This window comes from Equus przewalskii, chromosome 7 (assembly GCF_037783145.1).
Source record: "Equus przewalskii isolate Varuska chromosome 7, EquPr2, whole genome shotgun sequence".
NCBI lineage: Eukaryota > Metazoa > Chordata > Mammalia > Perissodactyla > Equidae > Equus > Equus przewalskii.
Window position 1 is genome coordinate 59,823,090 of NC_091837.1, and position 26,071 is coordinate 59,849,160.

General features: G+C 37.2%; 1 long non-coding RNA gene across 10 annotated transcripts in view; it reads left to right on the top strand.

The window, feature by feature from the left end:
• The window catches only part of LOC139084538 (uncharacterized), a 95,557-nt gene that overhangs the window by 60,042 nt on the left and 9,444 nt on the right, over positions 1-26,071 (top strand). For 2 of the 10 annotated variants that reach the window (XR_011541988.1, XR_011541992.1), the window contains 6 exons: positions 6,682-6,783; positions 7,325-7,405; positions 8,509-8,829; positions 16,507-18,267; positions 18,624-18,720; positions 23,497-24,490. This is a non-coding gene — a long non-coding RNA (uncharacterized lncRNA). Of the gene's footprint in view, positions 1-6,681; positions 6,816-7,324; positions 7,406-8,498; positions 8,830-16,506; positions 18,268-18,623; positions 18,721-18,918; positions 19,091-22,869; positions 23,000-23,496; positions 24,491-26,071 lie in introns of those variants that run through there. The other 8 variants (XR_011541989.1, XR_011541990.1, XR_011541991.1 and 5 more) reach the window with 8 other exon arrangements.

Sequence of the window (26,071 nt, forward strand, 5' to 3'; positions counted from 1 at the left end):
CTTCCTCTCTCCAAACAACTGATTAATATTGGGACATCCACAATGCCTCCAAATGGAACACAATAGAGAAATGATAGACACCATTCCAACATATTACATCATTGTGCTTTCTTCCTCTTTAAAATATGAATACTCTTGATAACATAAACATGCAATCACTTATATTTTCAGTATAGAATAAACAATTCCATGATATATGGGGCTGTGGAGAAGAGGTAACCAATGGATACTTGGCCTGAAAAAGATGGCAGAAAGTTCTACTGTTTTCAGAAATTTTACTGCTTTCACTGTGCTGCCTGATAACACTAGAACTATATTTCTTTTTTCTTTATTATTTTTAAAATTTTCTACCAGCCTATATGGTGGAATTCCACTATAGGCTCCAGGCCTCCCATTTAACCTCAAAAATGAAGAGAAAGCAATTCAGTAGGTGGTTAAGAATATGTCATACGCACAAACTCAGCTTAAGGCATTACGAATTTTCTGTGGAGAAAATGCATTTATTCATTCTGCTCTAAGTCAAGATGGCTGAAACCCATTATCCCAAACTTTGGAAAAAAAATTCCCTTTAGGATGTGAATAGCCTATGAAGTATTTCAGTCAAAAATGAAATTTTTGGAAAGAGTGAGGGTCCAGTTGAAACTGATGGAGTAGAGTTTAGGCTTGCAATCATCAATTTCTCTGAGCTTTCTAGATAGAAAGGGGCATAGAGAGTTAATCGGTGATATTATCTTAATTATTATTGTATAGCATAAGGGGGCTAATCTATTTCTGTAGAATAATAGAGCAAGGATGAGATTCGACAGCATCTGTCACAATAAATGCAAATATATAGAGAATTGACAATGAGCCATGATCTCATAAGTGATTCTATTTTCCATCTGAATAATGACAATGCTGCATTTCAAGCTCACATGACAGATACCTTCGGAGTCTCTCTGGGGTCGGCGCTGGAGCCCCTTCTGAAATGCATTTGCAAGGGTGAATGTATTTGGACTTAGATTTTTCTGAAGCTCTTTATGTCCCAGAGAATTTTCTAGGCATTCGTTTTTAGCTTAGGTCTTAAAATATTCCTTTTCACAAGCGTTTATTAATTATTTTCACGTGCTCACTTCTGTGCTGGCTGCTTAAGGAAATTCAGATGACACGGCTTCTGCCCTAAAGGAGCTTACAATCGTATTGAAGGAGACATGGGTAAATCTGATCATACAACCCTAGTAAAGACAGATAGATATTAATTGCTAACCTGTGCTCCCTACAGTAAGTACTGTCTACAGAAGATCATGGACTGAGGGGCTCAGGGAGGAATTTGTAGAAGAGGGGTACTTGAATTGTGCCAAGGGCTCAGATAGAGAGTTGAGAGTAAAGAAGTGAGAGGACAACCACCCACCGCAGAAGATGCAGAGTAGTGCAAAGGTATGTGTGGCTTAAGCATACTAAAAGTGCCACTGCTGAGATGGTGAGGACACTTGAACCAGACTATCTGGTACCTTCATCAGTTATGCAAGACCTTCCTTCCCATCCTCTTGCCTCAACCATGACTCATATGGAATATGATCAGGGCCCTCCTTATAAGCCAGTGGATTAAGGAGCAGCATACTCTTCTCATAATATTGCAGGCTAACAGAGAGATGAGACAGGAGACTGGGAAGAAATATCTACATGCCTTGTATTCTTTACTCCTGTTTCTAGAGGGGAGAGAGGTTTAGGACAAAGTTACTCTTGGGAGTATCCAATACCACACTGACGTTATGTGTCACATCAACCACAGGCTTATATCCCTCTCCAAGGCCAGTGAAATGTTAATTAAATATTCATTGAACCATTCCCTTTCCTAACCCCATTAGGTCACAAATCTTTGCCCAACTTATCCTCTTTTCTATTGTATATTCTACTCTGATTCTTCTGCTCAGGAACATTTCAAGCAGATTTCTACAGCACCTCCCACCCTCCAAAACAACCATCTCTTGCTAACTCTAAATAAACAGGCCTTTTTGTTTGTTTGGTTTTATAGTTATTTATAATAATACCAGTAATAAAAATAGCTCTCATTTTGTGGATCTGCCACTTACTAAGCACTGAGATAAGCATATCATGTGCATTAGCTCATTTAATCTGGTACAAAACCTATGGGAGGATGCTATACCTGGTCAGAGAAGGTGAGGCCCTCTCCTAAGGTTAAATAGCTGGTAAGTGGCAGATTGCAGACCCGTGAACTGCTAAATGGCTCTTTCCTTCACACTGCACGTTCACAGGGGAAACAAATGTGGCAATGCTGGATAAGGTAAAATGGTTCAAGGGGCTACCAAAAATACTCAAAGCAGTTAGCTATTCCTTATAAGCAATAAATGGGGTGAAGTCCATTTACTCAGTTTTGATAGGAGTTGAAGCACCGCACACAGCCCAGCATGTGGGTTACCTCTGCATGAAGTTGAGGCAAGCGTAACTCAGATTTACTCCCCAGTCAGATCTTATTCATTAATGCTTCCTTGCCCTTCAATTCAGTTCAGAATAATCCAGCTCAGCTGAGATGAATGGATGATAAGATCATTTCCCTGGGTCTGTGGTGGGGATGAGGTGGACTAAAATTTAAACCAATAATTTCAATCAAAATTGTTGGGGGCTGAGGGAGATGGAGGGGAGGCCCAACTTATGGAAGGCATACAGAGTTGGTGGGGAGGCTTCCTGAGGAAGATGACTATGGAACCAGTCTCTCATAGGAACCCTAGTCATGGAGGAGACTAGATCAGGGCTTGTAGATTTTACCTGGGGGCTGGGCTTGCATCTGGATTGCTGCTAGTTCTAGAAGTCTGCAGTCTGTTTATTTTCTCCCAGAACCTGTCTCTCCCTTTTCTCAGGGTGAACACTGCAGTAGCCCATCTGGCCCCAGATTAGCCTCCTTGAGTCCTACTCTTGGCTGATCCCCTGGGAAAGGGAGGCAATTTCACATCTAGCTCAAGAAATCATCCCTTGAGCCCTAGACTGTCCAGTGGAGACCTCACATTGCAGCTTGATTTCTCCAATAATTATTGTTCATTCGGGCCCCAAACTCACTTCTTTTCTTTCCTGACCCATTTCTCTCGTCCTGAAGCTTATTCACCAGCTTCTTTTTTTTTTTTTTTTTTTAAGACATATGGGAATCTTAAATCAGTGTTCCAAAATTATATACTTACTTCAGATCTTTCATGGTCTGTTAATAGATGTTACGTAAGAAGAAGCTTCTGTGAGTAAACATGTTTGGGATATGCTGGATTAACCAAAGTTAAAACATGAATGAGGGGATCAACACCAATTTCAGTGTGGTCATTACCTCTAAAGAGGAAGGGTGAGAATGGTTTGAGTATTCAATTGCATATGGAGCAAGCCCCAAGACATAATGTTAATCTGCATTGAATGTGAGTGGTGGGTATATGGATGTCTGTATTATTATTATGCATGTTTGAAACACTTCGTCATTAAAAGTAGCTAAAAATGTTGGAGGTTTTTTAATTTTCTGCAGGACTTTTAATTATTATATTGGTTTGCATTTGAGTCTTTAGGAGGGGGTGATAGCCCTTTGTATTTACCAACTATTTGACCAAGAAGCAATTTAGAAGGAGCAGCTCTCAGGACTCTTGTCTCTGGGACATACTTTGGGAGGTATCATCTTAGGTGACACTAGTCTTCCTCATCTATCATTCTCATGCCTATTCTGAGTGTCATCGTTGGCCCTAGGACCCAAAGCTAGGGACCATCATCCCAGAAAACTGTACTATCTATTAGTTAGGTTCCAACCAGGATTAGCACATAACATTCACTGTTTCCTGTTTCAAAGGATTCTCTCTCTCTGTCTCTCTCTGTCTTCTACTCAGAACTTGATTACTTTCTGAGAATCCTCAGTTTTAGATTTCATTTCAGAGCTCAGATGATTGTCATGTCCAAAATTCAACTAATATTCTATCCCTCCCCAACTTCTTCCTTCTCTCCAGAAATTCTTTGAATCCTTACTTAGATTGAGGACCTTCACACCCACTCTCCTTCCTTCCAGGGAAGATGTTTTATAATCTCAAAATATTTTAAGTGTATAGAATCTATAATAAACTCAATCTTCTAAAATGGAAGTAATTATATTCTTATAGAGAAAGTTCCTTTCTGTTTCCTTCTCTATATTGAAGTTATATTAGTTATTAGCAGATGAATTTGAAAGGCATGGTTTGAATTACTCAAGAAAAAGTAGTTTTGCTAATTAGCTAATGAGGACAAGTAAAGTGTTCTGATATATAGTATAGGAAATAAATAAGGTGACCATTAATGTCATGCAAGGTTAAGATAACAGGCCAGTAACAGGAGAGAGGTACAATCTACTGGGAATATTATGAGTTTAGGGGGCAAGGACTTGGAATGTAGACTAGACTCTGCCACTAACTTGCTGTGTGATTCTGATAATTCCCTTTATTTCTTCGCACTTGCGTTTACTGTTTGAAAATGAGTTGCCATAAAATCTACCCTGCGCACTTCATGCTGTATTAAATGAGAGAAAATGTTAAAAGATTTTAAAGATCTAAAATTTTGATGAACGAAAATGGGATAGATGCCTACTATTAACATTTTTTAAGGTTATGAAATTGGTTAGCTGTTGATCAAAGTCAGTAGACTGAATATTTCCATAATAAAAGGCAGGGTAATAAAACTTTGGTAATTGCCTTTGCTTGGTTCAGAGTTTATTCAAACTCTCAGCTCGGGTAAGACATGGTTGAGAGGCCAGCAGCAAAGGAAGGGTCAATATACAGTTTAGTAAAGAGCTTGTGAAGTCAGGTCTTGAACCATGGATGAAATGTGGATTCTACACAAGGACCCCTCTTCAAGTCAGTTACCTAGTTAACTAAATTCTGCTTTTCTCCCTCTCTAAAAGCAGGTAGGACAACCTGGTAAAAATGATCCTTGTCTCTACCATTGGATGCCTAGTCAATCCACCTAGTTGGGGGTGAACGGAGCCAGCTTTTGTGTGGAAATATACCTAAGCACACTGGGGATGCGATGCAGGGAGGTGAAGGTGTTCCCCACACCCTCCCTCTCTCCACTGCATTTGATACCACCCATTTGTGAGCTATGGCTGCAATATCAATACAATAGTTGTATTCCATTTACAAATATAGAAAATAAGGGCATTTGTATTTTGACAAACAAAGTTCAAAATAAAATATTAAGAGGAATGAAGATAAAAGGAGAGAAGCAAAGTAATAAAATTGAGAGGTTACAGGAAAAAGAAAAAATGGAAAAAATCCTAGGGAGATTTATGCTAAAGTTGAACTTTAGGAAGAATTGTGATAAAGTAATGGGTCATAACAGAGATGAGGGACATGTGCATTGGCATAGCTCCACGTGGAATTGAGGAGTCAGTTCTGGGCTCTTCCAAGAGTTTGGCATTCCATTTTAGCAGACTTGTCACTGTGGACATGGCTTGGCACCAAACCCAGTGGGGTGCCCTAGAACTTGGGTCATGGCAGATTACAAAATTTCTCAAGTGTCAAGTCTCAGAAAAATGATTTAATATTGTTTTGTCTTTCTCAACCTCTTTTCTCACTGTGTGACCACAATTACTATGGAAGATCATTTGGCCAGTGCTATCTGTTCCACGATAAAGAATTATCATGGTGGCCTAAACTGGCTTGGGGCTTATTTCAGATGGAGCCATCTGGCTCATTTATTTAATTTGTAGATCCTCTAGCTTAGCATTATATTCAAGGCTTTATACCCCTGTCCCAATGTCAACCCAACTTTGCCTTCCATCTTTCTTCCCAGGTTTATGCCTTGCGCACACTGTGGTCTTCAGTGTGTCCTTTACATAGAACTTGTCCTTAGTCCTTCATTAAACCAAGTTACATGGCATCTCTGTCAGCAACAGTGCTTTAACTTTAGGTTTCTGCATGTAACCCATGTAAAGTAATAAAAAACGTTTCTTCTTAGCAATCTTATAAACCAAATGCTTTTCTATACAGAGTGCCTTCCCTCAAATCATTCTGAATCAGTGAGATTTCACAGTATTACCTTAAGTGCCTGTTCTGCCAGGATACTCACCAATATTTAAATCCCATTTAGGGAAGCAATTCAGAATCTTTTGAGTGTGAGGAGTATAATAAAAATAAATAAATTCCATTCTTTCTATAGTTTGCCTTATGGCCTATATGTTAATCACCCCAAAATGTCCACAAGCATACAGGAAAACAAGTACTTATTTAAAATCAAAGCTGCTTGAATTCCAGATGGTTCAAAGTATATCTTCATCCATCTTGAGCAAGGCCCCTAATTCTGCAGGAACAAATGGTGGAATGTTATTAAAATGTTAATTAGTTAAATTTAGTCCCCAAAGTATAAAGAAAACAAAATTGCACCTACATGATTTTATTTTTACTAATAGGGGAAAGAAATTCTGATATATAAAGAAATGAGGTTATTTTAGAGGAAGAAGAAATACATGATGTGAGTTTTAGATTAAAATATCCAGGGGTGTAAAGCAAGTCTGAACAAAATTATTGGGGTTTGTTTCCAAGCTTTTATATGGAGTTGTTTTCAAAATAAGCTATTTTTATCTTGTATCATGAGTTCTTTCTTTATTCAAATGGAAATTGGAGAGATAGAGATGCCCATCAATGACAGAGCTATTGGATTTGCACAATTTAATTTTTTTCTCTATTTTCCCAGGTTTTGGAATTGGAAAAGCCTTCAGAATTTCCTGGAACCCTCAGATCATTCTTGAAGCCCTCCCTGTATGAAGGAAACATCTCTGTTTCCTCCAAAAGAAAGGCAGAGCAATCTTCCTAATTTAAGCATCTTGGGTACAAATCTTTAGATTGAGAATGTGTAACTTCAAAATAGTCAATAAAAAAAAGACTAACATCAAGATATAACAAAATGCATTAATGAGAGTCTTGAGGGTACATCAGTTTGTTGAGAACTCAAATTTTCCTCTAGTCATTGTGATGCTATTGAATAAGTCACATTTGTGTTTATAATTGGTTTAACTTCTTCATTTTAACCATATGTTTGTATCTGGTTTAGTTAAAAGAAAAAAATAGTAAAAGATTTACCGGGTTCAATCATATAGTTCTTTTAAAAGCTTTGGTAATGGGGAGCCAGCAAGGGTTTCTGAACAGATGTTTGATTTTATTAGACTTTAGGAAGATTAATATGGGCAATCTACTTAGTTGCATAGGATGCTGTATTAACTAGCCCACAGTGGCCATAGCAGTGGGGTTTTCAGAGCAACTGCTTTTGATCAGGGAGTAACTTCTAGTGCTACTCAAGTTATCCTACATTACATGGTGCTGACTGTGCTTTTGTATAGAGTGATCCTCTTGGACATCCGAGTGCCTTCCTGAGTACCCAATACTGAGTCCAATTCATGAGAGACAAGTAAAGACTGCAGGTAAAGTCCCCAAGCCAGTGGGTCTCATTGGTAGAGTTCACATTGCTTCTCTCTTAAAGTGATTGATCACTGATAGACTCAGATGACAAGGGGAGCAGCAGTTGGTGAGACATGAGTATGGTCCACCCATTAGAGATGGCTCTCAAAGTATAGATGTGTAAACACATTTCATTGTTATGAGTTTTATGAGCACCAGAATGAAGCACATTTGGCTTTTATCACTGGGCATTAAATAGGGGAAGATGGATGCAATGCAGTGTTCATGTTATCCTTTATATTATGTTCAAAATTATTAAGCTGCACTTAGGACACATTTGGAAAAAAATACTGGGATTTGAACATCACATAGAAAAGCCGGTGTATGTTTCACAGGATGTTGGGCTTCAGGAGAGAGAGAAGAGGAAGAGGGAAGAGAACAGTCTTTACATACTTCATTTTTCCCCCATACATCATACACAAATAATAAAATATTGTCCCAAAGATTTTAGTTAATTGTAATGTATCTCTGGATATCCCTCTGAGCAGTCATTTCTGGAGTCCATACACAGAAGAAAGACCAGTTTATTATCTGCTGAACAATAGGCTAACTTGAATCATTGTTATTATTCATTTGGAAAGTCTAAGAAAAGGCTGCATTCTTAGACAAAACCAGGAGATAGTTCTTTGCCTGGTAGGAGTGATGGTGCTTGGCCAAACATAGCCAGCAGAATGTGAGCTAGCCAAGGAAACAGAGATAGGGCTGGATTCCTCAGAGAGACAGTGAATCTTGGAAAGGTGGACAGAAGAAGCAAATTATGAGGAGGTATTTAAAGAAGGAAGACAGATTTGTCCCTATTTGTAGACAGACTAAGTAAAGCAGATGGTTGCTTCTGAAGTGTGAGTTTAGGCAGGCCTCACTGCCCCAAATTATCTTTAATGCTGGCCAATCATTGTATCAGAAATTCCTACCATCAAGAACTTTTAAGCTGATGCAGTGATCACCATCATTAAATGCAAAGGATAACTGGAAAGGGAAATGCCTAAACTTATTGCACAGATACTGTTGTTTGCTCATACATAGGCCATTTCCCCTTTATTGCTAACAATGTCCCAGTTTTGTTCAGATACAGGGTGAATATTATTGGATTTCTGGGAAGATGGACCCACCAGTTTATGTGTGAGGATGTTACCCAGTTCCAGCCAAAGGGATATAAAGAAGATTCTGCTGGAGGGAAGTCCTTCGAAAGATTTTTCTGCTGATGAAGAGAGATATAAAGTGACAGACTTACCCAATTTCTGACTTTTATGAGGTCTTGAGAGGAGATGATGCCCATAACTGCTGCATCCATCTTGAGATTGTGAAAAGAAGGGAAAGAAACAGGCTGAGATCCCAACTCAAAGTTGATATCCACATAGCAATCATCAACCACTGGACCTTCTGCTGGGTGAGAGAGTAAATCTACATTTGTTTAAGCCATTGGTGGTTCACTATTTTATTAGACATCTTAATTGATAACCCACTATTAACATTTACTTCTAATACCTTAACAATCACAATCTTTGAGCCTATCTCCAGCTGAGACCAGGAGCGAGTGTGTTTGAATGACTCCCCCCTCATTGATGTCTCTCAGCATTTGTAGTCTCACTAAGTTGGCTACTTTGATCATGCTTTGCATTACTAATTGTCTTTTCCTAAAAGTAAATAGTGAAGATGAAAATACACAAGGCATGTTCAAGGATCTCCCCAAATGGAAGTTCTTTGAGGTTAGATAAATTTGGTAGATAGATAAACAGAGAGGAAACTATCTACAGATAAGATATTCCACTTCGAAAACATTGCACAAAATAGAATTTTAAGATTTGGCCCTCCATTAACTTTAGTTTCACCATCATGAACACCTAAAATCCAGCCATGCTCTCCAAACCCATAGCTCTGTGGTCTAAGCCAACTATGTAACTGCAGTGTGCCTCCCTTCAAAGTCTTCCACATCTCCTCTCTTTGATGATTCTTACGTTTTCAGAAATATGAGGTCATACCTCAAAACGGCTAAGACGATGTCCAGTTTCCTAAGTGGTCCCAAATGGTCAGTCTCCATGGCATTCCTCTCTTGGCACTGTCCTTCACATTGGGATTCTGCTTAGATATACTACTAACAGTCTCACTGCTTGGTCTGCCTGGATCCCTACACTGTATAGGATAGGAGTCTAATGTTAGGGGATTTAGACCAAGTCTGGCTTGTGGAAATTTACCTTTTCAGGTCTGGATCCTAGTCACTATACCTCAGATCATTATTGTGAAACTTGTTGCATATGGGTAGGTCTTGTGACACTAAACACTTTTATTGGATAACTGCTTGTGTCCCTGTTTGTACCACCCTGATATTACCCACGTGATTGCACCAGGCCCGCTTTAGCTTAATGTGCCCTTTGAACACTGGGCATTAAGACACTTGTTACCCTTGTTGGAGCCAGCATCTGCAACTTGGAGGTTCCCCTAATCCTATTACTTTTTCCCCCAGGCTCTATGTTGTCAAAGTCCCCATGATCTTTCTTGTATCCATCCCCATTACAAGAGAAATCATAGCCCTCTCACTACCAACTAGCACACAGTTGTCAAATCCATCTTACTAAAGCATATTTGAATCATATTGCTTTCCTAGTCAAGTTTCTTCAATGAATTCCTACTGCTTAAATGATGAAATCCATATATTTTTGTCTGAAATTTCTGACCTCCAATATTCTGCTTCTCAAATGATATCTCTTGCAGTTTCCATGAATGTACTCCATGTTCTTGTCTCCATCCGACAACTCACTTTTTCCTATTTTCCTGAGGAAATTTTCCCATGTTGTGGCCATGCTATAGAAATGAAATGGACCGTTATTCCCCCAAATTGGATTTGAATGTCAAGACTGATGATGCCGCATGCACACACACACCAAGAAATTATGAAAAGGTTTAATGCTCACATATGAGGCTTTCTGGGGAGAGCAGAACAGGCTCCCAGCCAGTCAAGAAAATGGCTTGAGAGTTGGGAAAGAAGATGGGCTTGGGATTTTACTGTGGTTAGGGGGCTGGAGTGAGGGGTCCTATCCACGTAGGTGCTGGGGGTTGTATTGTTTGAACTCAAATGAAGCAAAAGAAGAGATAACCCAGGCTTTCTCACCAGCCTGCCCAGATGTGGGGCAGAAGGGGAAGAGGGAGGAGTGAGGCTTAAAATTTGTCAACAATCAAATACAGATTAAGAATCTTTTTTACGCCCTGCTTTACCCTGCATTTATAGATTAACTTTTCTAAGGAAGATCTTATTCTTTGGGGCAACATACCCAAGACTTAATCACATTTAAAGAAAAAAATTACAAGAGATATGAGGGATCCGAGAATGTAAGGTGTAGGTGCCAATGGTACCACTTCCTCTGTTTTGTATTATTTTGAGGTCTAAGTATGGAAGAATTGAAGAAAGTCTCAAATATCACATAGAAAACATTTTAAAACATTGATGAACATGGACCCGTTAATGAGGATTTACTTTGGGAAATCAAACACTTGGTGCATTGAGCTTCACCACAGATGGATTTACTACAGAGCTATTGAAGCTGAGCTTTAGGGGCCCTAACTTGAATAAGCCTTCCAAGACACACTACCAAGTTTCTAGTTGGATTTTTGTATTCTTTACAACTTAAAGCAATTCTCTACACTTAGGTCTCAAAAAATTAATTCACCCCTGTGTTTGCCATAGCAGAGGAATAAAAATATGAGAGTCATAGTCCCTTTTCTAAGAAATCTAAAATGCTCGTGAAGTGACAGGCGTATATTCAAACATTCACACAGATAAGAGAATAAGTTCTTTGCTATGGGACGGTCAAAGTAAGTGGCAAGCGAACACACTGAGGCTACTTTCATTTGGGTTGCTATCCTGATTTCATGAAGGATATGACTTTGGAGTTTGAAGATGACAAAATTTTGTTATGTAGAGTAATCAACATTGAACATTCCAGGCAAAGGAAACAGTAAATAACGTTTAAGGACCAATCAGTCAAGGAGCATTAGGAGATGGAGTCAAAAAGGTAGGTTGTGGTACATTCATGGAAAGTTTGTCTTGATTTTTTCTTTTAAATTTTATGTATCATAGAAAATTTCAAATACATACAAAAGTAGAAAGAATAGTATCAGGTAGCTTCTCCACGGACTCTTCTAACATCAGTAGACCCTTCCAAGAACAAAGCAGACCCAGATGCTGGTTTAACCTCTCTAAATTGCTCTGTTCTCCCAATATTTGACCCATAAATTTCCACTTCATTGTAACTGTCTGATATCTTTAAGCAGAATGTCCAGCTTTTCTAATTGCTCTGTTCTAAGGGTGGTTGCTTTGAATTACTGAAAGCAGAAATCTGGGAGGTTTAATTTGTATTAAAAAATTTTAAAAATCAAACTCCATATACACTTTACCTGGGATCATGCCTTAGACAGCAGTCAAAGCAGATGGGACATTATGGTAACTGATTTGGTAATTGGAAATGACATAGTTTCAATCCCATCACAAATTTTCAATAACTGTGAGTCCTTATGTAAATTACTTTACTTTCCAAGTATGAAAATATAATGTTGTCTGCTTTGTACATTATGGTAGCCTATTAACAGAAACTTACATGTTTTGAACATTTACAAGAGCCACGTAAATGGGCTGGATATCATTAAACACTTTTTATGCATTACCTTATTTACTGATCGCAAACTTTCTGAGATAAGTAATATTTTTAATGTAACATTTCAGATGAAGTATCTTGAACAGATATGCTTAGTAATTAACAAAACCAGCAAAAGCAAGGCCGAAGCTGAAATCTAAGTTTACAAAGGTTCAGCTAGAACTCTTCACCGCTGTACTAGACTGCCTTACCATACCAGTTTTCACACATCTTAATTTTCTTTATTTCACACCAAGTCACATATTATAGCTAGTTTACTTTGCCTTGTTGCCCCACATGCTTCACAAAATAGTGTACTGTGAGTCAAATTATTATATTCCTCACTCAACCCTGACGATTAACCTTTTAAACTTACTGTTGACAATACTTATAGAATTGTCCTGTGATTTAATCAATCCCCTAAGAAATTTTGAAAAATATAGAAATGGCCACTAGATGCCTTTTTTAAAACCTAAGTTGCTAATAGATAGATTTACAGTGACTTTTTTGTTTGTTCGTTTTATCATTCCAAATCCTTTCTCATACTAAGCCAAATGTCCTTATAATGAAACTCTGGTATCATGGCTTTTCCCTACTTTCCTCAACATAAGCTAGTACTTTTTTTATTTTTTACGTTTTAACCTTAAAACTGACATTATCTGGGACTGGCTCAGTTTTGTATTTTTACTGACAAATCTATATTAATAACAACATCAATACTGTATTAAACCTGAACTATGGGAATAATTTGTAATCACGCCAAAATTAATAACATTGTGTATCACCCAGAGAACCTCTCAGGGAGGAGAGTGAAATGGTTATTAACTTGGGTTATTATTGCAGCATTATGGACATTTAAATAGGCTATAATTCTAGAAATTTAAAGGTCAGTTTGATTTATTCAATTTAGTTTGTCATATTTTGGGAAAACTAATTAAAATCACAAACAACATGGTTAGAACATTTCTGATAGCAAGTCAGAAGCCTGTATTTTGAGACACAATAAGTAATAATTTTACTGGGCATGCTAGACTTTCCTTTGAAGGTGGAAGGGACATTTCTTCCATTCTCATGATTGAGTCTACAAAGGCAGGTTCTGTGGGACCTTCTTTTTCTGGATGCGTGAGCCTCCTCCACATGGATTTCTCGCATCAAAACACTATTCTTCAAATCCTACTGTGACTAGGGTGCTTCTTTTATGATATGATTTAAAGATCTAAAATAATCTCTCAGGACAAAAGATTTCCCTCGTCATCTGTTTCAGTCTCACATTTTTTCTCATTGGTCATCTATTCTTTTGTCTTAAATAATTTCTGCTTGCAGGAGAATGATATAGCAAATGCCCCCATAAGGGTAACACAGCAGCTTGAGTGGTGTTTATCTTATAACAAAGTATTATAGGAAAAGGAAATATATGGGACAAGGGAGCCTGAAAATAGAGAGAGTGAAAGATGGATGCAAGAAGTTGGAAGTGAGAAGACAACAAAAAATATAATAAATGGCCGATGTCACAGTAAATCAAGGATTCAAAAAGGAAGTATTCATTTTTCCAACTAGTATTAAAATGGAACATTATACGTGCCTCTTTTCTCAGATAGTATCTACCTATAGCGTTAGAGAGAACAATTCAGACATGGCTATTAGTATCAATGGCAGAAAGAAATATGAGAGATGAAATAACAGTATAATTAAAGGGCAATACATAAAGAAAATGTGAGCCATCCTTTGGACCATTCTAATGTGTATGACTGGAAGGAAATGAAATAATAGATTTGAGACCAGCTTTCAAGGTACCCTCAACATTTAGCTGCCTTACATGACTGTAATTATCAAGCTATATCTTATAGCCAAATAGATTCTAAGAAGTCCTTAAATTATTTGGATGACAACTTAATGATCCCCAAAGCAGAAACTTCAGCTATAGGAATATCCTACTGTATGTTGACTGACAAGAAAGGACTGATGAGAAAGATGAAGGGGATGAAGACAAAAAAGTAGTAGATCATTGGGCTACTAACCATCGGGTCAGATCAGTAACTGAGGTAATTGTTAACATGGTATCTCCAAACTTTACCCTGGCTGAAAATAAACTCATAGGTGCGTTCTTAGAAACTATTATGTGTCCCATTTGATGTGACTGAAAGCTTTCTGTATTTATGAAAAGTGCCTTTTAATCCACCTGTATATTAAAGCACACATAAGAGAGTACAAGAAGGGACGGTGTGAAAGAAGATAACATAGTTTTAAAACCTAGAGCTCATAATCTAAGAGCAGAGAAAAAATAACTATGTGGAAATATTAGGGAGTAGAATTAGGTATTCTTTAGTGAAATTTTGGGTTTGATATATTCAGAAGTAAAAATGTGAGGTAAAAGTCGTATTGCTATGGGCAAGAGATGGTGCAACTTCACTGAGGTCAGTTGGAAAGGGTGAAGTAGGAGATAGGATGTGTGTCTACCCCTTTTGAAAACATCTTCTCAGATATGAAGTAAAGATCACAGTCATAGCTGGCAAATAAGTGGTAGATTCTAGTAAAGATTAATTCATAAATTGCACTGAGGATATATAAAAAATAAATTTAAACTTACTTTATGAGAATATTTTGGGGAAAATATAACCTAATGTCCAAGAAAACCTGAATTACAGTTCCTACCAACTATAAATAGAAAGGTAGGAGAGGCAAATAGTATTCTTCTGTTCTTTACCACACATTTGTGCACTTGCAATGCACATGTTAACATGTCAGGTACTATCTGGCTGCCCTTTAGAAACTTATGATGAAAGGTACACTAATGTCAAGTTGTTAAAAGCACAAAAATGGTGAGAATTGTATAAGGTTAGCATACCAAATGAGTGGAACTGAAAAAAAAGTTAGGCATCAGGAGGACAAGATGACTGCTGTGAACTACACTTGCCAGAGAGAAATTCATGATGAAAAGGAGTTTAGAGTTTGGCTTTGAAGGATGGTTAGGATTAAGGCAACTCAAGGGAGTGTGCTCACTGGAAAGCTACTTTGCGTCAGCAATTTGTGAGAGTCCATAGCACAGGAATTCAGCTCTGTATTTCTCTTGTACTAGATATTATTTAGTATTGGAATGTGAGGTTGTTTATTGCAATATAGAATTATTTGAAACTATTCAGAAAATATGATGCATATTTATACAATATCCTTCAATTTGCCTGTTACTAACCCCTACCTTTAGGTGTCTTGCCTGAGCTTCTAATGCAGCCATGTCAGAATTTAGATATGTTAGAACTAGTGTTACGAATATAGGAAACTATCACCCAAAGATGGACTATCAATATTGCAGATTTGAAAAGGATAAGTGTGTTTTCAAGTTGTATCAGCAAGCAGATTACCCTAAATTTAGGGTAAACAGATTGTCCTAAGCCTGTTTGATTTTTCAGGTTATGAAACATTTGTCCTCTAATTGTGTTTGTTAAGAAAAATAAATACTGTCACCTTTTCATTGTGTACTTTTTGGGGTAAAGCAATCACCTTCTTCAATCCAATGAGCACAGGACCTTACAAAAGTAGTTGCTAAACAAATATCTGTTACTTGCTTTTCCTCTGGATTGATGCCTACCCCTGTAAGCATGACTTGAATACATGAACAGTTGAAGAAAATTGAGAAGCTGAACAGCTGATGAGTTTTCCCTGTCATAGGTCTTCCTATTTCCTAATCCAAGACATTCTATTTTATGGTAAAGTTATTAGGATATTAGTAGCATTGAGGACATCTGTGTCTAGATGGCAGATTGAGGATATAGTGAAGAATATTTGTTAAATTTAAACTTCTTAGAAATGATAGAAAAAATATAAATGAATATTTATCCATGGAGAAAAGCAATAAGGGAGGACTTTCTGTGGAAGAGAAAGTATGCAATACCGATGAAAGAGAGCACGGGACCATATTTTGAGGGAAATCAGAGCCAAGGACATGTGTGGGAAATGCTGCTGTGAAGATTAGGAGTTGTGTATGAGGTGTCTTATGTGCAGAGGTGGTGACAGCTAGGACCAGGGGGGCAGATAGAGGCACCTGACAGTTTGGTCAATTAGGGTATCTCAGTGAAGACATCTGGCTGGTTCAATTCTGAGCATTCACCTCACCTGGGGCTGGGAAGCAGTATTAGAGATAGTTGCCTCAAAGCAGAACCAGCAAGTACAGGACCTTGAGGGGACGAGAGAAGCGATTCTCTGAGTGACTGGTAATGCCTGGGTGGAGTGCAAAGCATTCAGGTTTGGAATATCCACTGGTGAGGGACCTTACCTGTCAGACCATTTCACTACTACAACTGGTACACCATTGTGTCTAATACTTTCTCACCATCCTATTCTCTCACATAGCAGTGTCAAAGCTACCAACATCTTCTTCTTCTTTTTTTTTTTTAATGCTTTATCTTCCCAAACCTCCCGTACATAGTTGTATATCTTTTTAGTTGCAGGTCCTTCTAGTTGTGGGATGTGGGACGCAGCCTCAACATGGCCTGACCAACGGTGCCATGTCCGCACCCAGGATCTGAACCCTTGGCCACAGCGGAGTTCGCGAACTTAACCACTCAGCCACGGAGCCAGCCCCGCAAAGCTACCAACTTCTACCAAGTAGATTGGCCAAATAGATTCAGCACACTTCCACACAGATCCATTTCATACCTTTCTCTCTCCTCCCCAGTGACCGTAGAAGCTGACCAAAATAGAATTCATCACGCAGGCTTCCATGTCCTCTGAATTTTTGTTGGGTTAAGCCGTTGGAAGAAACTAGCAGGAGAACAGGGGATGAGAAGAGAGAGAAGTTTGAGTGTTTATTTCTCCTTACTCCCTCCTACTTTTTTTTTTTTTTGAGGAAGATTAGCCCTGAGCTAACTCCTGCCAATCCCCCTGTTTTTGCTGAGGAAGACTGGCCCTGAGCTAACATCTGTGCCCATCTTCCTCTACCTCATATGTGGGATGGCTTCCACAGCATGGCTTGACAAGCAGTGCCATGTCCACACCTGGGACTGAACCTGTGAACCCTGGGCTGCTGAAGTAGAACATGCGCGCTTAACCACTGCGCCACCGGGCTGGTCTTGTACACCTTCCTGCTTTGATACGACTGTCAGGGGCTATACTCCTCTAAGGCTATAGCCCCTGTGGATAGTACATTTTTCTTTCGCCAGCATCTAGTAACTCCAATTTCTCTCCTTGATCCTTCAGACCTAGATAACATATTTCCACTGCCTCTGGTACTTGATTATCTAATCATCACTTGGTGGTACCGAATGTAGCCCACACGTCTATAAATTGTCCCTTTACAGTGTACCATCCCTTTCCTGAAGGGACTTTAACTAACAGAATTATTGGTGCCAAGGATGTCAACCCCTATACCCTAAAAGATGGAATTCTAGAATAAAACTGCTCATATTTTTGAGTAATACACACTTAATCTCCATGAGGACACTGATAACCCATGATTGCAGTTATTAAAATTATCACTGGTGAAGATATAGAGTGAATTACAGGTGGAGGTCAAGGTGAAGGGAGATCAAGTGGTTGAGGTACTTAATTGCTATGGTGATAATGGTGATTACATTGGATGTGATGGTGGAGCAACTGATTCTAACTGTACTAAAGAGCTTACAAAAAGAATAAAAAACGAAGCTTAAGGATTTAACCTCTTAACTCAAGGCATGGTCAAAGAATCAGAAAGCTTCTAAGGTGGTCCTAAGGGAAACCATTCTTTTTTTAGCTACAGACAGGGCATGGATGAAAGCCAGACATAAGTTCTGAATATACACATTTCTGAGTTGCAATAGACACCAAACCAAGCTCATATACTATGTAAAGGTATTGGCTGGGCAAAAAGTACAATTTGGAATCTTGGATAAAGATATTTGGACAAAGATGAATCTGAGAATTTTGAATCTTCATATCCTTCTGGAAGGAGGTCTCATCATTTGATTGATCTAGCCTTCCTTTGGGGAAAAAAGAAAATTTTCAAAGACTTTGGTGAAATTACCTGGCCCAGTTGACTTACATATGAATGCCTTTTCTTCTCACAACCTCCTGCAACACTTTCCAATGCCTTACCAAGAAGGTAAATTCCAAACACAGAAGTAAAAGAATTGCTCTGGGAAGAGGTAATAAATGCAGCAAAAGAGTTTCAGGACCTTGTCAAGTTACATTCCAAAGGGATGGATCAAGCCAAATATATACAGATGGAGGTAAACCTTTAAGATTTCATATTTATTATATTAATGTGAGTACCTAGGAGTGTTGTTGACAGCATTGAGTTGGTTACTTAAAGCCTGAATTCAATAATGGCCCATAGTCATTAAGCCTGAGGTGCCACAGCTTGCCTGACATGTGTAGAGAAGGCTTAAGGAGATGGGATGTTGGAATGAAATTTGTCATCTCTCCTTTGTGTTATTGTTTTTAATCAAGTGTTTGATGACTAAATCGTGCTATCATGATTTTATTCGACCTTTCCCGTTGAGTATGGATCAGTAAGAGTTTTGAGAGGAAACAAATGGCACACTCAAAAGGGATTTAACCGAAAAAAGGCTAATTTTTTTTACAGGCATGTGGGCAGAGCTAGGGAAATCAATAAAGGACAGTGAGACACCCAGCAACCAGCAAGAGCAGGGAGGAATTACTGTTCTTTGCCTGAAAAGTCGGTAAGAGAAAATGATGCGCCTGGTCTTTGATGATGAGTGATGTCAAGGGGAGCCCATTCAGGAGCTGTGGCCATGGAGCAATGCAGACACAGCAGAATTGTGGCTAAGCAGGGAAGAAGTAGGGAATAAATACCCCTGCCTCTCTCTGTCCTCCTTCACTCTAATCTTTTGCCAATATCTCCCATTTTACAAATCTAGAGAGAAGCTGGAGGTCAGGGATCCGGAGTGGCTTAGTCCATAAAGGTGAATCTCCAAGGCATAAGGTAGCACAGAGAAAGGTAAAGACTGCATACGGGGAAATAATGGAGAATAACCAGAACATTCCACCCCTTTTGTCACTCAAATCAAAATAAATTTTTAGAAATTGTCATTCGCACCATGTTTTCTGACAACAATTTAAAAACAATTATCAACTCAAATTTTTGGTCCAATAAAACTCTATACCTCTGTTAATTAAAACACCCAAACACCTGTAAGCATATGCATGCACACACATATTCACAGATACACCTTTAAATAACACATTATGGAGTAAATGAAAATGGAGGTTGCAAACTATTCATAACTAATGATGTGAGTCCAATATATTAAAACATGGAAGAAGCAGGTGAAAGGATACCTGAGGAAAACTTAAAAATTTAAATGAATTTACTGGAAATAAAATGATAAAATCAGAGGAAAATTAAAATGTCATTGTTTTCAGATAATATGCTTATCATTTTGAAAAACCAATAAAACTAGTAAATAAAACTATTGATATTTTTAAGAAAGTTCAGCAATGTTTATCATATATAAATATGTGGCATTTATATGTGATACTAGTATGAGTATCAGTTTAAATACTAGCAAATACTAGTAAAAATTTAACACCAACAGTAATCACCTAGAAATTAAAAGTAAAAAATAAAATTCACTTCACAATAGCAATAAAAAGTATAAAGTATGTAAGAACTAACTTAATCAAAAATAATAAGACCTCTCATAAGAAAAGTTTATAATATGAAGAAAGTACAAAGAAGATAATTTGAATAAATGAAAATCCCATGTTCTTGGCTGAGATGATTAAATATTATTTGTATGTAAATTATCTCTCAATTTAGTCTATAATTACAATGAGATTCCACTAAAATATCCAGTTAGATTTATTGTTTGACTCAGTAAACTTAATATAAAATTTACATCAAAGAATAAAAGTCCAGGAAGAACAGAGTAAATTTATAAAAGAAAATTAAAGTTTGTGGGAGGGGGTGCATAATCTTATGAGAAAGTAAGATGTGATACATAGCCATAGTAAAATAGTGAAACAAAACAGTATGGTTTTCTTATAAGGATTGAAAAACAGATCAATGAAACATCATAAGCAACAGAGACACTGACTCATATATTTGAAAGCATAATATACAATAAAGGTGGCAGCAGAAATCAATGGGGAGAAAAACACAAATTCCTAAACAGTTTTGAAAAACTAGTTTACCATATGGAGAATTGCAACAATGAATCACTACCTAACACCACATACAAAGATTTATTCCAGATTGAAATTCTACATATGAAAGGAAGAGTATTAAGGCATTAGAAATGTGTAGGAGTACAATGCCTCTGTGATGTATGGTTGATAGAGACTTCAAAAATAAAAATTTAAAAGAAGAAACAGTAAGGGATGGAACGATACATCAATAGAGATGGAGGATAATAAGTTTAACAAAGTGAAGTTTATTCTAGGAATATAATGTTGGTTTAACATTCAAAAATCAAGCAATATAATTCAACATTAATAGAATAAAAGAGAGAAAAAAACGTATGATCTTAATAGATATAGAAAAACATGTGACAAACTTAAACACACATTCATGTTAAAAACTCTCAGTAAATTAGGATTAGAAGGGAATTTCTTTAATCTAATAAAATCTACAGGTAATATACTTAGTGTGAAATTGGATGAGTCACTCCCTAGGATCAGGAACAAGGAAAGCTGTCTACTCTCAACACTAGAGTTTTACATTGTACAGAAAGTGCTAATCAGGGCAAGAAGACATGCCAAAGAAATAAAAGGCATGTGGATTGGACAGGAAGGAGTAAAGCTGTCTTTATTTACAGATGATATGATTGTTTATGTAGACAATCCAAAGAGATACACTAAAATCTAGTAAGAGAATTTAAACAAGTCTCAGGATACCAAGTCAATATAGAAATCAACTGGATTTCTTTATTTTTGCAAAGAACTATTGGAAAATAAAATGAATAAGTACTATTTGCTATAGCATTAAAACAACGAATAATTAATGATAAATTTAACAAAATATTTGCAAAACCAGTACACTGAGAGCTGTACAACATTGCAAAAAGGGATAAAGGAAGACTTTTAAAAATGGAGAGGGCGTCTACGTTCTTAGTTCAGAAGACTCAGTGTTGTTAAGAGGTGAATTCTCTCTAGATTTGTCTATAGATTCAATACATTTCTAATCAAAATCTCAGAAGGATTTTTGTACAAAATTGTCAAGCTGATTGTATAATTTATGTGTCCATGCAAAGAATCTAATAGCCAAAACAACTGAAAAAATAGAACAAAATTGGAAGACGTACACTACCTGATTTCAAAGTTTTTATAAAGCTACATTAAACAAGAATTTGCTTTTGACTTAAGAACTAACATATAGATCAATGGACCAGTATGGAGTCTAGGAAAAAATAACTACAGGACGAATATTCCTGAGAGAGGTGAGGCTGTTGAACAATTTATCCTGGGAAAATAAATAAACCTTGACCTTTACCTCACACCATTTTTAAGAATTTACTTGAAATGTCTCCTAAATTTAATGTGTAATGAAATTTAAACATCTAATCATACCCCATCTTGGCAAGAATATGGGGAAACCAATACCCTTTTACTTTGCCAGTAGGAGTGTAAACTGGTACGACCACTTTGGAAAACATTTTGGTAGTTTCTTGTAAAGTTAAACATACATTTTCCATTCAACAAAACAGGTTTATTAAAAGACAAATTAAAACTTTTTTGCAAAAAGATTTGTATAAAAATGTTCAAAGTTCCTTTAATGATGATGACTGAAAACTAGAAACAATTAAATGTCCACCATCAGGTGAATGGATAAACAAATTGTAGTATATTCATAAAAAAGAAACCACTGATTATCAAAACAATAGTTTTGAACTTGTTATGCTAAGTGAAAGAAATCTGGCACAAAGGAGTACATACTGTATGATTCATTGTATGTATGAACTCCCAAGACAGACAGAACAAATCTACAGCGAGAGAATGCACATCAGTACGTCCCCTGGAGTTGGGACTGGTGAAGAGTGACTGCAAGGGGCCATGCAAGGGGCTGGAAATAGTTTACATCTTGATTGTGGTGGTGGTTACATATGTGTATGCATTTGTCAAAACTCATCAAACTGCACAACAAAATGGATGCATTTTATTGTATATAAGTTATACCTGAATAAAATTGATTGAAACAGTAAAAACCAATCACAAACAAACCATAAGGAAGAAAGGATTGATTTGATTGGTTATTTGTTGTAGCAGCCTGAATGGACTGAGGCAACACTATATCAGTGATTCTACCAGTTACCATTTTTTCCCAACTGCCCTTGCTTCTGGAGGCCCTTGTCCTCTTGCTCTATCTTGGCCTGGGTCTTCTCTAGGACTGCTTGCATGGCTACCAGCCTAGGATACATCTTGAATGGTCTGGGTCGAATCCACAGTTTCCTGCTTTGTGCCCTCATTTCACTGGAGCTAAGGTTTTGCTTTAGAGCTTTTGTTATGTTAGAGAGACCTCACCTATCAGTATTAGATGTTTTGTCTCTTGAGCTATTCAATTTCTCCAAATAACCTTCTTCTAATTTTCCCTGAATGGGATGATGCTGACTCTAAGGTTGAGGTTCCTCAAACACCAGAATGAGGAAGGATTACTACAACATTCCAACATCACCACTCTAAGTATCTTCAATGATTCACTCCATTTCTGTTGAGAACAATGTTCTATTGCTGCGCCTGTGGATAAACGTTGGGCTGCCTTTACTGTAACTCAAAGAAGGCGAGCAGGTTAGAGTAGATGAGGACAGAGGTGGAAATGTCACTGGGCTCAATTGCTCTATTCACAGAACTTTAATCAGACCCTTTGTTCTCAGCCCCCTTTCACACCTGCTGTTTAGCTCTAATCTGTGCCTCCGCTGAGCCCAAAGCCCCACAGTTCAGGATTCTGAAAGGAAGACCATGTTCCATGTGGTCCACAGTCCTGTCTGGATGCTGCCAGGTCATGTAAGTTTCAGTCCTCTGATGTTATCTGCTAACGCGTTTCCATCCACTTTCCTCTTCCCCAGATCACTGTACTCTCTCATCTTTGGTGCTGCCCTTCCTCATCACTATTATTGGTTTTTTCCTTGTCATCCCTCAAAGCTTTCATTTAAGGATTTCAGGAGAGGTTTTAGAGAAACTTGAAGTGAGAACCTGCTAGGTGTGCAATCTTGTACTGGAAATCTATAAGGTTTTATTATATACTGAGGCAAGTCTCCTCCAAAATACTCTTCTTTTTCTAATTTGTCTTGGCTGTTATTTTCTACTATTCATCCACATGGAGTTTAGAATCATTTTGTCAAGTTCAAAGAACAAAATCCAATTGGAATTTTAATTGGAAATGCATTAAATTGATTAACTTGGGAATGATTGCTTTTTATTTTTAATTAAATTTCCAAGCACTGATTTTTTTTTTTAGCTTTGCTAATTATAAATTTCTAAATTTATTGCATTTTTGTCAGAACCTGGTCTCTGCAATTTCTCCTTTTCCAGAGCAGTACGTTAGTAACATATTGTCCTTGGCATCACCTGGCACAGTGCTTCTCAACATGCAGAGTCCTGGACTAGCAACATCAGCATCAGCTAGGAATCATTAGAAATGGAAATTACAGGACCTCAATTCAGTCCTACTGAATCAGAAACTCCTTGAGTATGGAGCTTAACAAACTCACCAGCGAATTCCGAAGCCCATTAAATTTTGAGAACCACTGAACTTAACATCTGACTAGCCGTGTAACCTGGGAAAAATTATTTAATCAAAGTCTAAATGATCTCATATGTAAAATGGAGATATAACTGCATAAACTTCATAGCATTGTTATTAGGAATAAATGAACTAATACATATGAAGGATTTAACATACTTTTTGGTATGTTGTGAATGTAGAATTAAGTGATTACTAGTGATCATCATAGTTAATATTATAAAATAGTTTTATATTATCAGAATTGTATTCTTGTCCAATACAAATCTAAAAATTTTTTATGTCATGAACAAGTTTGGCAAATGTGCAATGTTTGTTGTAAAAGTGAGTATATCCCTGTTTCTTTGTATGTGAGATATTTATGTAAACAAATATTATAATTTTTAGATCTTCTGAATATTATTCCAATTTCTTAATTATTTTGTCCATTGGATCTATAAAAGATAGTTTATTGTGTTAAATTCTCCCAAGACTGTTGCATTTCTGTAAAATATTTCTTGCACTTTGAAGATATAGTTATTTTGTGCCAACTCCCTGTTATTCTGCACATAGATGCCCCTCAGTTTATCTTTATTGTGAGTTGTATTTTTATTTTTATGAAATAATCCTTTGGTGCGGGGGTTTCGTTTATTATTATCATCCTTGCGTTCACTTTGTTTTAATTTACTTAATATATCCTTACCCATTCTTTAAATTTTGAGTATTTTCTTGTTTTTATTTTACATTAAAGTATCTTTTATAAGCATCATAAAGTTGTTTTATTGAAATATATATAGACATGTATATTTTAATGTGAGAGCTTAACCCAGTTAGAATTATAATTATGTAGTTACTCTACATCCATCTGCTTTTGTTTTGCATTCCTGTTCTATCTGTCTATCTGCTATCTATCTATCTATTATCTACCCTTGTATTTATTTATTTTTTTTTAACTTTTGCTGTAGGCACTATGTTTTCTTTTTTATTCACACATATTTTGGAAGGTTTTATTTATGACTAATGGCTACTTTGACATTTTTCAAATTTTAATCTATGTTTCTCTAATTCTCAATATTACAAAAGAAATTATCTGTGTGACCTCTTATTTAGAGGTTATGAAGTATAACATGCTTTTAATGTTCTCATGCACTCGTATTTAATATAATATGATATTTACACTGCTATGGAATGACCTGCGTACTCCTAAAATTCATATCTTGAGGCCTTAACCCTCAACGTGACTGTATTTGGAGGTATGGTTTTCAAGAGGTCAGTAAGGTAAAATGAAGTCCTAGGGTAAGGTCCTAACCTGATAGGATGAGATAGGGTCCTAATCTGATAAGAGGCAGAAGAGAGAGAGAGATCCATTTCTCCATGTGTGTGCACGACAGAAAAGCCATGTGAGCACACAGTACAGCTGCAAGCCAGGAAGAGAGCTCTCCCCAGAGCTCAACCATGCAACCATGCTGGGGCCATGCTCATCTCAGAATTCCAGCCTCCAGACGGTGAGAAAATACATATCCCTTGTTTAAGCTATCCAGTCTATGGTATTTGTTATGGCAGCCTGAGCTGACTAAGACATACAACAATCATTATTGTTAAATTATCTTTTTTACACTGCTTATCTTGTTTCTGGAGAAGTTATTGATATTTGGGCTCTGTCTTGTAGCTATTTATAATCCTTGACTTAATTTCATCTAGATGGCATTACTATTTGTATTAGTCAGGGTTCTCTAGAGAAACAGAACCAATAGGGTATCTATATATAGCTAGATATATTGAAAGAGATTTATTATGAGTTGGCTCATGAGATTATGGAGGCTTAGAAGTCCCATGATCTGCCATCTGTGAGCTAAAGGTCCAGGAAAGCCAGTGGCATATGTCCAGTCAAACATTGAGGCATGAAAATGAGGGGCACTGATGTCCAAGGGCCGGAGACAATAGATGTCCCATCTCAAGCAGAGAGCAAATCTTTCCTTACTTGGCTTTTATGTTCTATTCAGGATTGAATGATACCCATTCACATGGATGAGGGTGATCTTCTTTACTCAGTCTACCAATTCAAATTCTAATCTCTTCTGGAAACACCTTCAGGGCACACCCAGAAATGTTTTACCACTATCTGGGCATCCCTTAGCCTAGTCAAGTTGACACAAAGAATTAACCATTACACCATTCTTTTCTTTTTCTTTTCCTTTGTTTATTATCTTGCAGGTTGTATTATATCTTCAAGTTGTTTTTTTCTCCTTAAGAAGGGTACATGCATATCTGAGAAGATATTCAGAAATGAAAAACAACTTGGATAAGTGCAAAATTCTTGTTTCTCAAAATTGTCTTGTCAAAACTATGTTACA